The sequence below is a fragment of the Salmo salar genome, chromosome ssa14 (genome assembly GCF_905237065.1).
Source record: "Salmo salar chromosome ssa14, Ssal_v3.1, whole genome shotgun sequence".
In the NCBI taxonomy this organism is placed as follows: domain Eukaryota; kingdom Metazoa; phylum Chordata; class Actinopteri; order Salmoniformes; family Salmonidae; genus Salmo; species Salmo salar.
This window is the reverse complement of record NC_059455.1, coordinates 79483627-79496645: the sequence shown is the minus strand read 5'-3', so window position 1 is coordinate 79496645 and position 13019 is coordinate 79483627.

The window sequence follows — 13019 nt, the reverse complement described above, 5'->3', positions numbered from 1 at the left end:
TGGCTGCGGTGTTTGACAAACACAGAGTGCTTTTCAGCTGAGCAGTTAGCCTTCTGAGCCCTGTCCACTCTGAGTTCAGATCGTTGAGCAAAGTCAACAACCAGGGGCATTTGAGTTCCTCTGGTAGTGTAGGATAGGAGAGAGAGAGAGAGAGAGAGAGAGAGAGAGAGAGAGAGAGAGAGAGAGAGAGGGGGTATCTGTGTTTAGCTAACTTAACCAGTCTTTTAGTAGTGTTCTCAGAAGAGAGGAGAGACCACACTCAAGCCAGACTCCACTCCTCCCCTCTCCATGGAGACCAGAAGAGAGCGAGCGCAGTGCCACATCAGAGAGGAACAAGATGGATCTGTTACTCATGCATGAGGCTGATTTAACTTTCAGATGATGTTCTTCCCCCGCCTCCCTGTCCCTCGCCTCTTCCTGTGGCTGCCCACAACACCCCTCAACACCCCCCCCCCACTCCTAAGTCTTATAAAATACTGGAAGATTGATGGCATTGAAAGGGGGGGGGTGTAAGTATTATAGACACATATAGACTGCATGGCACACAGGACTTTAGATAGAGGTGTAGGCCCTGGGTTTGACCTTTGTCTGAACAGTACTGACACTCATGTGGTGATAGATATTTGGATCAATACTGTATTACACAAAACACTAATGAGTGGGAGATTCGGAGTGAAAGAGCCCTCCAAAAAGTTGCGTTTGTATAATATTACAGTATATTGAAATGCTACTCTCATATTTCGTTTTCTAAACCCTAGACGTATAGATTCCCACAGAGCCGACTCTATCCTCCACCTCGCTCCCCCTACACACTGTAAAACTAATAATACTTTTTTCATTTATTTTGGAGAAAAAAATAAATTAAATTTAGAGGTCTGATCAGCAGTGCTGCCTCTGGGATGGAGGGCAAGCGGAGGGAGAAAGGGAGCGAGGGAGCAAGGGAGACAGGGAGGTATTGTGCTACAAGGCTGCAATGGCTCACTGTTTGCTTTGGTTTCTAGGGTAACACCAGACTGCAAAGAGATAACTTAAACAGATGTGGGAGAGAGCGAGGGAAAAACTGGGAAATAACCAAAGAGAAAAGCCACTGATAAATCTGCCGGGTCTGAACGTTTTTTTCCCTTCTTTTTTTGGTTATTCAAGTCTTTCTTTCAAGAGCAGGGGAGAACGCCCAGAGAGAGAGAGGCAGGGAAATGAGAGGAAACAAGAGATTCGGGTGGAGAAAAAGAGACAGCAGGAGAAAAGAGGGGGAGATAGAGATAGAAAGATGGAGATATAAAGAGGAAGAGAGTGTAAGATCGTGAGAGAGAGAGAGAGAGAGAGAGAGAGATAGGGAAAGAGGGAGGCAGAGATACTGCATCAGTGCATTGCCAAATCCCTCATAAGATATCTAATATACGTTTTCATCTAGCGAAGAGAGCAAATGTCATACATGACTGATTGAGAAGAAGCCCCTATAGGCCATCATAGGCAAAGAGGCAAATCCAAATAAACACACTGAACCACCTGGCCTTTACCACATCTGTCAATGTATGGAGGGATATTTTACAGATAATGCAGGGGCCCAATATCTTATAGTGGGGATGGTGCCATCATTATATGAGTTGATGTGACGGATTCAATTTTGTGTTCAACTCAGTCAATTCAGGAAGAGCGTTGAAATTCAACACATTACTTAAAAAATTCCTTATTTTTTTTATATATATTTTTTTACCCCTTTTTCTCCCCAATTTTGTGGTATCCAATTGGTAGTTACAGTCTCATTGCGGCAACTCCCGTATGGACTCGGGAGAGGCGAAGGTCGAGAGTTATGCGTCCACCGAAACACAAAAGCCCATTGTTTTCTACGACGATTTTGTAATTCATTGATTCAATTTGAAATCACTTCCTGAGTTAATTGCAAGTTAAAAACTGATTTGATCCCAATCCTGGTGCGCTGCACAGGTGCTTTAAACATTATAAGAAGATATTGGAACTATTGATATTAGTTCAGGCACTAAACAGAGCAGAGAAAGTTCCCCCTTTGATCAAGGAAAACTGTATTGGACACCAGTTAAGAGACAAAATCAAAAGGTAAAATTCCCTTTATAGTTGGCTGGGAAGAGAGACCTTCAGCCTCTGTTGGACCTTTGACAATAAGAAAAAAACTGACAGGAAAATGTATATTTTTATTGCCGAAAGCATCACCTCAACCATAGCCCTCACTGAGCATAATTAAAAGATTAAAATACTAATTGAAAATATTCAACCCTTTTCTTTATCAGTGGCTGAGTGACAACGCATATTTTTTTCATTTCTTATAATGCTATAGAAAAATGACATAGAGAGAATTTGAATAATTGCTATTCACTGGTTAATTTATATATGTTCACTGAGAGCATTCATTGGAATTCCTTACATAAAAGTAGTTTTTGGGAAAGAACAAGAACATCAGGGAACATAACAATCTCTAAAATGTCTGCCTTAAAAATCAAGAAGATTCCTCTTCAAAGACTTGGTAACACGTTGTGTGTGTGTGTGGGGGGGGGGGACGTGCGTGCGTGGGTGAGTGGGTGCATGTGTGTGTTTTTTTATTATTACTCAGCATCTACAACAGCAGCACAGAGGAGAACTTCTGAACAAGCCAATGGACCATCTTATTCTAAAAGTCCTAATGTGTTCTCAATCAACTTTATATTTTAAAATTAAATTAAATAGTTTTGGATTTAACTAAAGGAGGCCCAGTGTCAAATCAGAAACAGAGCAGTTTACCACAAAGTTTTCAAACGCAAAGGTCCAACAGGATTATAATTCCGGGAATGGCTCACGAAGCAGACTCGACAGACCAGACCAGGGTTTAGGATTTGGGAAGTCAATGGGAGAAGTAAAAAATGCATCCTTATTTGTACATTTTCTCAAAATCTAAAGGCATAATCTAGATTTTAAAAAACTGTCGTTTCAGCTTCTTTTGGAGCAACAATTTCTGGACCTCTTTATTGAAATTGTCTTTGGATTTCCTGTTACACCCTGGACTTCTATCCTCACAAACACTACCAGTTGGACATGATCCACTCTAACTACCTTCATAAACAAGGATTGTTGTATGGAGGCAGCAATAAGTAGCCTGGTCCCAGATCAGTATGTGCTGCCTTGAAAACACGTTTGGCTTAAAATTACCATAGGAGTTGGCAAGACAGCACAAACCGATCTGGGTCCAGGCTAAGCAACGATAGCTGTAACCAGTAAAATGTTATCTTCAGCTCTTAGCTCAATTAGCCTTCCTCATAGGGAATCATCACTTTATTAGCTCAATTAGCGTTCCTCGAGGGGAATCATCACTTTATTAGCTCAATTAGCTTTCCTTGGGGTGAATCATCACTTTATTAGCTCAATTAGCCTTCTTCAGGGAGAATCATCACTTTATTAGCTCAATTAGCCTTCCTATTGGGGAATCATCCCTTCATTAACTCAATTAGCCTTCCTATTGGAGAATCATCCCTTCATTAGCTCAATTAGCCTTCCTCAGGGGGAATCATGACTTTATTAGCTCAATTAGCCTTCCTATTGGGGAATCATTACTTTATTAGCTCAATTAGCGTTCCTCAGGGGGAATCATTACTTTATTAGCTCAATTAGCATTCCTCAGGGGGAATCATTACTTTATTAGCTCAATTAGCGTTCCTCAGGGGGAATCATTACTTTATTAGCTCAATTAGCGTTCCTCAGGGGGAATCATTACTTTATTAGCTCAATTAGCCTTCCTAATGGGGAATCATCACTTTTTTAACTCAATTAGCCTTCCTCATGGGGAATCATCACTGTATTAGCTCTAATGTGGATCTGATACACAGGAATCTAATATAAATCACACACTGATTACACATTTACATTGGTGCTAATGTCCTCAATTGATGTTTGTATTCCAATACAGATTCTATTTTGTGGGGGAAAGAGTAAGATATTATAGTAGCTGAATTTTGGTATGAATTTATTGGTACGGATTTAAAGGACAATAACACACCATAACAAACGCTGGCTGAGCGCAGTAGCTCATTTACTGGGTATCGGCAAACAATGGCAATTCACATGGTCAGGAAATGAACAGAAAATGACGGCTGATGTTCTGTGGTCAGAGGCGATAGGATGGCCACAAGCTGCTTATAATAGTTGGTCGGAGCGGTCTGTTTAGTTTAGTCCATAACATAACAGTCGAGGCAACAGGCAGGGCACTCTGGCGTCACCCCAGGGGAGTTTGCACCACACTCATCCAGAGTCCTCTGTTGATCAACTGTTTGTGCCTGTTTGTTTCCCTGAGTTTTCCCCACATTCCCAGCATAAGGCGCTCGTCGATTCAGGCGCAGCTGGGAATTTTATAGACAGAGCATTAGCCATTAGGTTAGGGATCCCCATTTTTCCTATAGTTAGACCCTTCCCGGTACACGCTCTAGATAGTCGACCATTAGGGTCCGGTCTAATCAAGGAGGCCACCATCTCCTTGGCTATGGTTATGCAGGGGAGTCATGAGGATAGAATCAGTCTCTTTCTCATTGACTCTCCTGCGTTTCCTGTGGTACTAGGCCTTCCTTGGTTGGTTCTGCATAACCCCACTATTTCCTGGCAACAGAGGGCTCTCACGGGGTGGTGGCGGGAGTGCTCAGGGAGGTGTATAGGGGTTTCTGTTAGTGCTACCACGGTGGAAAGTCCAGACCAGGTCTCCACCGTGCACATCCCCCCAGAATATGCCGATTTGGCTCTCGCCTTCTGTAAAATGAAGGCGACTCAATTACCACCTCATCGATGGGGGGGTTGTGCGATAAATCTCCTGGTAGACACTGCGCTTCCCAGGAGTCATGTGTATCCCCATGCGCAAGTAGAGACGGTGGCTATGGATACATATGTCTCTGAATCCCTGCGTCAGGGGTACATTCAGCCCTCTACTTCACCCGCCTCCTCGAGTTTCTTTTTCGTGAAGAATTAGGATGGAGGTTTACGCCCGTGCATTGACTATAGAGGTCTCATTCAAATTACGGTGAGGTACAGTTACCCGCTACCTCTTATCGCCATGGCGATTGAGTCAATGCATGGAGCGCGCTTCTTCACGAAACTGGATCTCAGGAGTGCGTATAACCTGGTGCGTATCCGGGAGGGAGACGAGTGGAAGACAGCGTTCAGTACCACCACAGGGCATTATGAGTACCTCGTCATGCCATACGGGTTGATGAATGCTCCATCAGTTTTCCAATCCTTTGTAGACAAGATTTTTAGGGACCTGCACGGGCAGGGTGTAGTGGTGTATATCGATGACATTCTGATTTACTCCGCTACACGCGCCAAGCATGTGTCTTTGGTGCGCAAGGTACCTGGACGACTGTTGGAGCATGACTTGTACGTCAAGGCTGAGAAATGCCTGTTCTTTCAGCAAGCCATCTCCTTCCTAGGGTATCACATTTCCACATCAGGTGTGGAGATGGAGAGGGACCGCATTGCAGCCATGCGTAATTGGCCGACTCCCATCACGGTAAAGGAGGTGCAGCGATTTTTAGGGTTTGCCAATTACTACCGGAGATTTATCCGGGGTTTTGGTCAGGTTGCTGCGCCCATTACCTCACTGCTGAAGGGGGGTCCTGTAAGGTTGCGGTGGACGGCTGAGGCGGACAGGGCTTTTGGGCAACTAAGAGCTCTGTTTACTTCGGCTCCAGTGCTGGCCTATCCGGATCCCTCTTTGGCATTCATTGTGGAGGGGGACGCGTCCGAGGCTGGGATAGGAGCTGTGCTCTCACAGCGCTCGGGCACGCCACGCCGCAGAGTGCCCCTGTGCTTTCTTCTCGAAGAAGCTCAGCCCAGCGGAGCGTAACTATGATGTGGGGGACCGGGAGTTGTTGGCTGTGGTTAAAGCATTGAAAGCGTGGAGACATTGGCTTGAGGGGGGCTAAACACCCTTTTCTCATCTGGACTGACCACCGCAACCTGGAGTACATCCGGGCAGCGAGGAGACTGAATCCTCGTCAGGCAAGGTGGGCCATGTTCTTTACCCATTTTGTGTTTACCCTATCCTACAGACCAGGTTCCCAGAATAAGAAGGCAGACGCACTGTCCCGGCTGTATGACACAGAGGAGCGACCCATGGATCAGACTCCCATACTCCCGGCTTCCTGCCTGGTAGCGCCGGTCGTGTGGGATCTGGATGCGGACATTGAACAGGCGTTGTCTACAGAGCCCGCTCCCCTCCAGTGTCCCGTTGGGCGTAAGTACATTCCGTATGCTGTCCGTGACCAGTTGATCTCTTGGGCCCACACATCTCGCTCCTCTGGTCATCCGGGGATCAGTCGGACGGTGCGCTGTCTGACTGGGAAGTACTGGTGGCCCACTTTGGCTAAGGACATGAGGGTTTATGTCTCCTCCTGCTCGGTGTGTGCCCAGTATAAGGCTCCGAGACACCTTCCCAGCGGTAAGCTACATCCCTTACCCGTTCCACAATGACCTTGGTCACATCTGTCCGTGGATTTCGTAACGGATCTTCCTCCCTCACAGGGAAATACCACGATCCTGGTTGTGGATAATTTTTCTAAGTCCTGTCGTCTCCTCCCTCTGCCTGGTCTCCCTACAGCCCTGTTTACACACGTCTTCCGGCACTACGGGGTGCCTGAGGATATAGTGTTGGATCGGGGTCCCCAGTTCACGTTGAGAGTTTGGAAGGCGTTCATGGAACGTCTGGGGGTCTCGATTAGCCTTATCTCAGGTTTTCACCCCGAGAGTAACGGGCAGGTAGAGAGAGTTAACCAGGATGGGGGCAGGTTTCTGCGGTCATATTGCCAGGACCGGCCGGGGGAGTGGGCAGTGTTTGTGCCCTGGGCCGAGATGGCACAGAACTCGCTTCGCCACTCCTCCACTAACCTCTCCCCCTTTCAGTGCATATTGGGGTACCAGCCGGTTTTGGCACCGTGGCATCAGGGTCAGACCGAGACTCCTGCGGTGGACGACTGGTTTAGGCGCGCGGAGGAGACATGGGAGGCTGTCCGTGTCCATCTGCAGCACGCCGCGCGTCACCAGAAAGCCAGCAAGGACCGTCACCGCAGTGAGACCCCGGTGTTCACACCGGGGGACCGGGTCTGACTCTCGACGCGTAACCTGCCCCTCCGCCTGCCCTGCCGGAAGCTGGGTCCGCGGTTTGTGGGCCATTTAAAGTCCTGAGGAGGGTGAACGAGGTATGTTATAGATTACAGCTTCCCTCTGATTATCGTATTAACCCCTCATTCCATGTGTCTCTCCTCAGGCCGGTGGTGGCTGGTCCGCTCCAGGAATCTGAGGTGCGGGAGGTCCCTCCACCCCCTTTGGACATCGAGGGGGCCCCGGCGTATATCGTTCGTTCCATTCTGGATTCGAGGCATCGGGTGGGGGGCCTTCAGTACCTCATGGAGTGGGAGGGGTACGAGCTGGAGGAGAGGTGCTGGGTTCCGGTTGCAGATGTTTTGGATCCTGAACTGCTGCGGGAGTTTCACCGTCGCCGGCCGGATCGCCCTGCGCCTCGTCCTCCGGGTCGTCCTCGAGGCTGGTGTCGGCACACCGCTGGAGCCGCGCATCAAGGGGCGGGTACTGTCACGACTTCCGCCGAAGTCGGCTCCTCTCCTTGTTCGGGTGGTGTTCGGCGATCGACGTCATCGGCTTTCTAGCCATCGCCGCTCCATTTTTCTATTATCCATTTGTCTTGTCTTGTTTCCATACACACCTGGTTATCATTTCCCCAATCAATCTACTTGTATTTAACCCTCTGTTTCCCATCATGTTTTGTGTGTAATTGTTTCATGTTTTTCATGGTGTTTGATTTACGCGCTTAACTTTGGTTATGTTCCGTGGTTTTGAGCGCATTTTTATTTATGTAGTGCTCTCGTATTTTGGAACTATAATAAAGTGCGCTTGGTTACATTTTACTTCTCTCCTGCACCTGACTTCGCCTCTCATACACCCGATATTGACAGGCTTCTTCTAACCCATCGCTTCCTACTACATATAATAATATGATTAAATTATATCTTTACATTAATATATACCATTTAGAAGTCCAAAAATGGATGTAGCAACTACATATTTCCCCTTTAAATCAATCAAAAGTGTAGGAGTTTGAGCATGTGTCCATTAGAGCTATGGATTTATTTTTTTATCAGCATGAATTAGATTGACAAATAAAAGGCCCACTTTTATTCCATAGACTTGGATCCGCACTATGCAGCTGTTGCAAGAGCGCATTTTCACTGGCTGTCCACTGGTTTCAAAAACAATGATTAATAGGCAGCTTTAACTTCTTGAATTCAACCATTATTGGGTTCAAATACACACTTAGATTTCTGAACAGGCATCCACAACAACCACAATCCATAAGGCGCAAATAGCTAAATGAGAGAACAGCAGTGTGATTCACATCAATGCGCTATGTAGATATCAATAATAAGTGATATCCATATCGCCGTAGACTACACCACTGCTCTTATCCTTACCTCCAAGCGTTTATTCAAGTTGGATAATCTTTGGATGCCGACAGCAGTCGCACAATAGTGGTCGCTGACTTGTGGTCAGACACGCTCAGGTGGAACAAACTTAATCTTGCGCCTTTTTTCAATGCTGATTTGAATGTCATTGAGAAAACAAAGAAGTGTCAAATATTTATTTTGCAAACATCCTTTCTGAATTTAAAAGTAATCCTCAAAGTAATCATCTACTTTTTCAAAAGTATCTGTAATCGGAATATATACTTAAAATATTTTTGCTGGTAACGTAACGGATTACAGTTTCAAAAATTGTAATCCGTTGCTCCCCAACGCTGCTAGGTAATGGAAGTCGATATGGTTAATACGATTGCTAAAGTGGGCAATACATTCCATCAGAAAAGGATTTATCAGCATTCAGCATTTGGGTTTGGGAATATTTGCCTAGTTAAATTGGGGTCAAATTACTATATGAGGAAGCTCTCTGCCATGGGACTCATAGCTGCTCTGCCTGCCCTCCAGATATAGGGGTCTGAGTGTGCTGCCCTCCAAATATAGAGGTCTGAGTGATCTGCCCTCCAAATATAGGGGTCTGAGGGGCTAAGATAGAGAGAGAACATTACTTACATCAAATGAGCCCATGATTCCCTCAGTGCTGAATAGTCAGATGAAAGAGAACATCCAAGTGTATTTGATCAGTGGAATGAGAGAAGAGGTAGAGAAAGCACAACCCGAGAGAGAGAATTAGGCTAATATCCACTAATAATAAAAACTCAAAAAAGAGCAATTAAGTTTTGGAAACATCTAAAATAGTGACCCCTCTCATATCATTACCAAGCCCTGCAATGCCAAGAGCTGAGCAAAGAAAAGAGTCCCCTCATCCAGCTGGTCCTGAGGCTGAGTTCACAAGCCTGTTCTACTAACACACTGAAGCCTCAGGACCAGAACATCCAATCAATCAGAATAAAACAAATTACAACACAATCAAAACAAAACTACATTGTTTATTGGTAAACACAAGCACAAGCACAAAGCAAAATGCAGTGCTATCTGGCCCTAAATCGACAGTACAACGTGGCTAACTATTTGACCATGGTTACTGATCAAAACCTTAGAAAAACCTTGACAAAGTATAGGCTCGGTGGGCACAACCTTGCCATTGAGAAGGGTAGACACAGGAAAACCTGGCTCCCTGTAGAGGAAAGGCTGTGCAACCACTGCACCACAGCAGAATCTGAGAAGGAGCTGCATTTCCTGACAAAATGTCAAAAATATAAAACAATTAGAGAGTGTCATTTCCCCAAATTTGAAACCCTTATTCAAGGTTTCAAAGACCTCTCTGATGAGAATAGGCTACCCGTCCTGTTGGGGGAGGACGCAGAGAGCTGTGGGTTGGCAGCGCACTACATTGCTGCCTGCCATAAGATGAGGGACAGTGTCTGACAGACCAATCAACCTGCATATGTCCTCTACTGTATGCTTATTGTTATTGTTCAATGTATGGTTATTTTGACCCTTGGTTACTGTTGTTACTGTTGTCCCATTGACAATTTTGATTCTTATTATCTTAATATTGTAAATATCCAAAGTAAGCTTTGGCAATATGTACATTGTTACGTCATGCCAATAAAGCAAACTGAATTTAATTTAATTTAATTTAATTGAATTGAGAGAGTGAGAGAGGAGGGAGAGAGGGAGAGAGAGAGAGAGATGGAGGGAGGGAGTGAAACAGCGAGACAGAGAGAGTGAAAGAGAGTGAGAGAGAGAGTGAGTGTAGTATTGAGAAGACAGTGCTGAATTGCAAACATGAGCCGGTAGCAGTAGTACAGATGTAGGATCATAAGTTGATCACCCTGTTGCAGGACATTTACAACTTGTAGTGTATTTGAGGTTTAAAAAGGCTTCTGAAGTTTGTAATTTCCACTTTGATGTTTCAGACTTTCCCTAATGAAAACTGTATCAACCTCTACAAAAATGTCCCTGATTTATAATCCACAGAATAATTCACATTTCCTGTTGGTGTAGGATTGTTTTCCTGCTGTAGCAGACTGGCTCAAATTTAGATCCTACATATGTACACAGTAGTGCAAACAACATGCTGAATGGATTTGTGGATATGCGTGAGAAAGTGTAGCCTCGTACAACCAGCCTAATCTCGCAAGCTTGCGTAAATGATTTGCTACACGGAAAGCAAATCATTTACCTAAGATCACAAGATCAGGCTGGTTGTACGATGCTAAAGAAAGTGTGTGTGTGTGTGTGTGTGTGTGTGTGTGTGTGTGTGTGTGTGTGTGTGTGTGTGTGTGTGTGTGTGTGTGTGTGTGTGTGTGTGTGTGTGTGTGTGTGTGTGTGTGTGTGTGTGTGTGTGTGTGTGTCTACACTTTTTACAACACAATTGGCCACAAGCTACTCTAGTCTTGCTGAGCGTAGTCCAACATCCGTAACACACTCAACTAGAGCCTTAATTCACCACTGTAGACCAGGTTTTTGATGAGCTTGTCTGAATGCATCATTCCCAATACATCTGCCCAAATGTACACCTGTAAAACAACATAGCAGTTAAGGAGGCACATGGAGAGGTCAGACTGTCAATCAACAGTCTGTTTGCACCGACACTAAAGCTGGTTGTCAAGACAGCTTTATTATATGAAAATGTGAATCTGGGTTATCGAGCTCCAAAGGATGTGTGTAGACACAGGCGTACGTGGCAAGCGTCAAATGATTTGTCAGTGAGTCTTGGTGGATTCATTTGCCTGTCAAAAAGAGGACGTTTTAAGTCTAGAAGGCTTTATAAACTTTCCAATTAGGCTCAGCTCAGCAGATCTGTCAGTTGTCCTCACCTCCCGACCGACTCAAACCAAGACAAGATTCAGACATTTCCTGTACACTAGAGGTTAACCCCCCCCTCCTCCTGTGAACGTTATCTATTATAGAACCCTGCAAGATATACCCTGTAAAAAGAGAGATGGGAGGATGTTGAGATGAATGAGTAAATGAATGGGAAAATTCCAAGTTTGAACTTAATTTCAGGCCCACACAGCTTTGCTCCTGCACTGATGAGCAGCAGTCACTCTCAGATGTGCATATCTCATCTACGTGTTCTCATTAACACATAGTACAGCACATACAGTACCAGTCAAAAGTTTGGACACACCTATTCATTCAAGGGTTTTTCTTTATTTTTACTAGTTCCTACATTGTAGAATAATAGTGAAGATATCAAAACTATGAAATAACACATATGGAATCACTTAGTAACCAAAAAAGTGTTAACCTGTTGGGGCTAGGGGGCAGTATTTTCACGGCTGGATAAAAAAACGTACCCGATTTAATCTGGTTACTAATCCTACCCAGTAACTAGAATATGCATATACTTATTATATATGGATAGAAAACACCCTAAAGTTTCTAAAACTGTTTGAATGGTGTCTGTGCGTATAACAGAACTCATTTGGCAGGCAAAACCCTGAGACATTTTCTGACAGGAAGTGGATACCTGATGTGTTGAATTACCTTTAAGCCTATGCCATTGAAACACACAGGGGTTGATTAATGTTTTGGCACTTCCTATTGCTTCCACTAGATGTCACCAGCCTTTACAAAGTGTTTTGAGTCTTTTACTGTGAGATCTGACCGAACAAGAGCCATGGAACAGTGATGGCCGATTAGACTCTGGCGCGCGAGTTCATGTTGGGTACCCTCGTTCCAATACGTTATAAAAGAGAATGCATTCGTCCACCTTGAATATTATTCATGTTCTGGTTAAAAAAGGCCCTAATGATTTATGCTATACAACGTTTGACATGTTTGAACGAACGTAAATATATTTTTTCCCCTCGTTCATGAAGTGAAGTCCGGTGGGCTTAGATCATGTGCTAACAAGACGGAGATTTTTGGACATAAATGATGAGCTTTTTTTTAACAAAACTACATTCGTTATGGACCTGTGATACCTGGAAGTGACATCTGATGAAGAGAATCAAAGGTAATGGATTATTTACATAGTATTTTCGATTTTAGATCTCCCCAACATGGCGGCTAGTCTGTATCGCAACGCGTATTTTTCTGGGCGCAGTGCTCAGATTATTGCAAAGTGTGATTTCCCAGTAAGGTTATTTTTAAATCTGGCAAGTTGATTGCGTTCAAGAGATGTAAATCTATAATTCTTTAAATGACAATATAATATTTTACCAATGTTTTCTAATTTTAATTATTTAATTTGTGGTGCTGACTTGACTGCCGGTTATTGGAGGGAAACGATTTCCTCAACATCAATGCCATAGTAAAACGCTGTTTTTGGATATAAATATGAACTTGATAGAACTAAAAATACATGCATTGTCTAACATAATGTCCTAGGAGTGTCATCTGATGGAGATTGTAAAAGGTTAGTGCATCATTTTAGCTGGTTTTATGGTTTTGGTGACCCTGTCTTTGAATTGACAAAACATTACACACAGCTATTGTCAATGTACTCTCCTAACATAATCTAACTTTATGCTTTCGCCGTAAAACCTTTTTGAAATCGGACAACGTGGTTAGATTAAGGAGATGTTTATC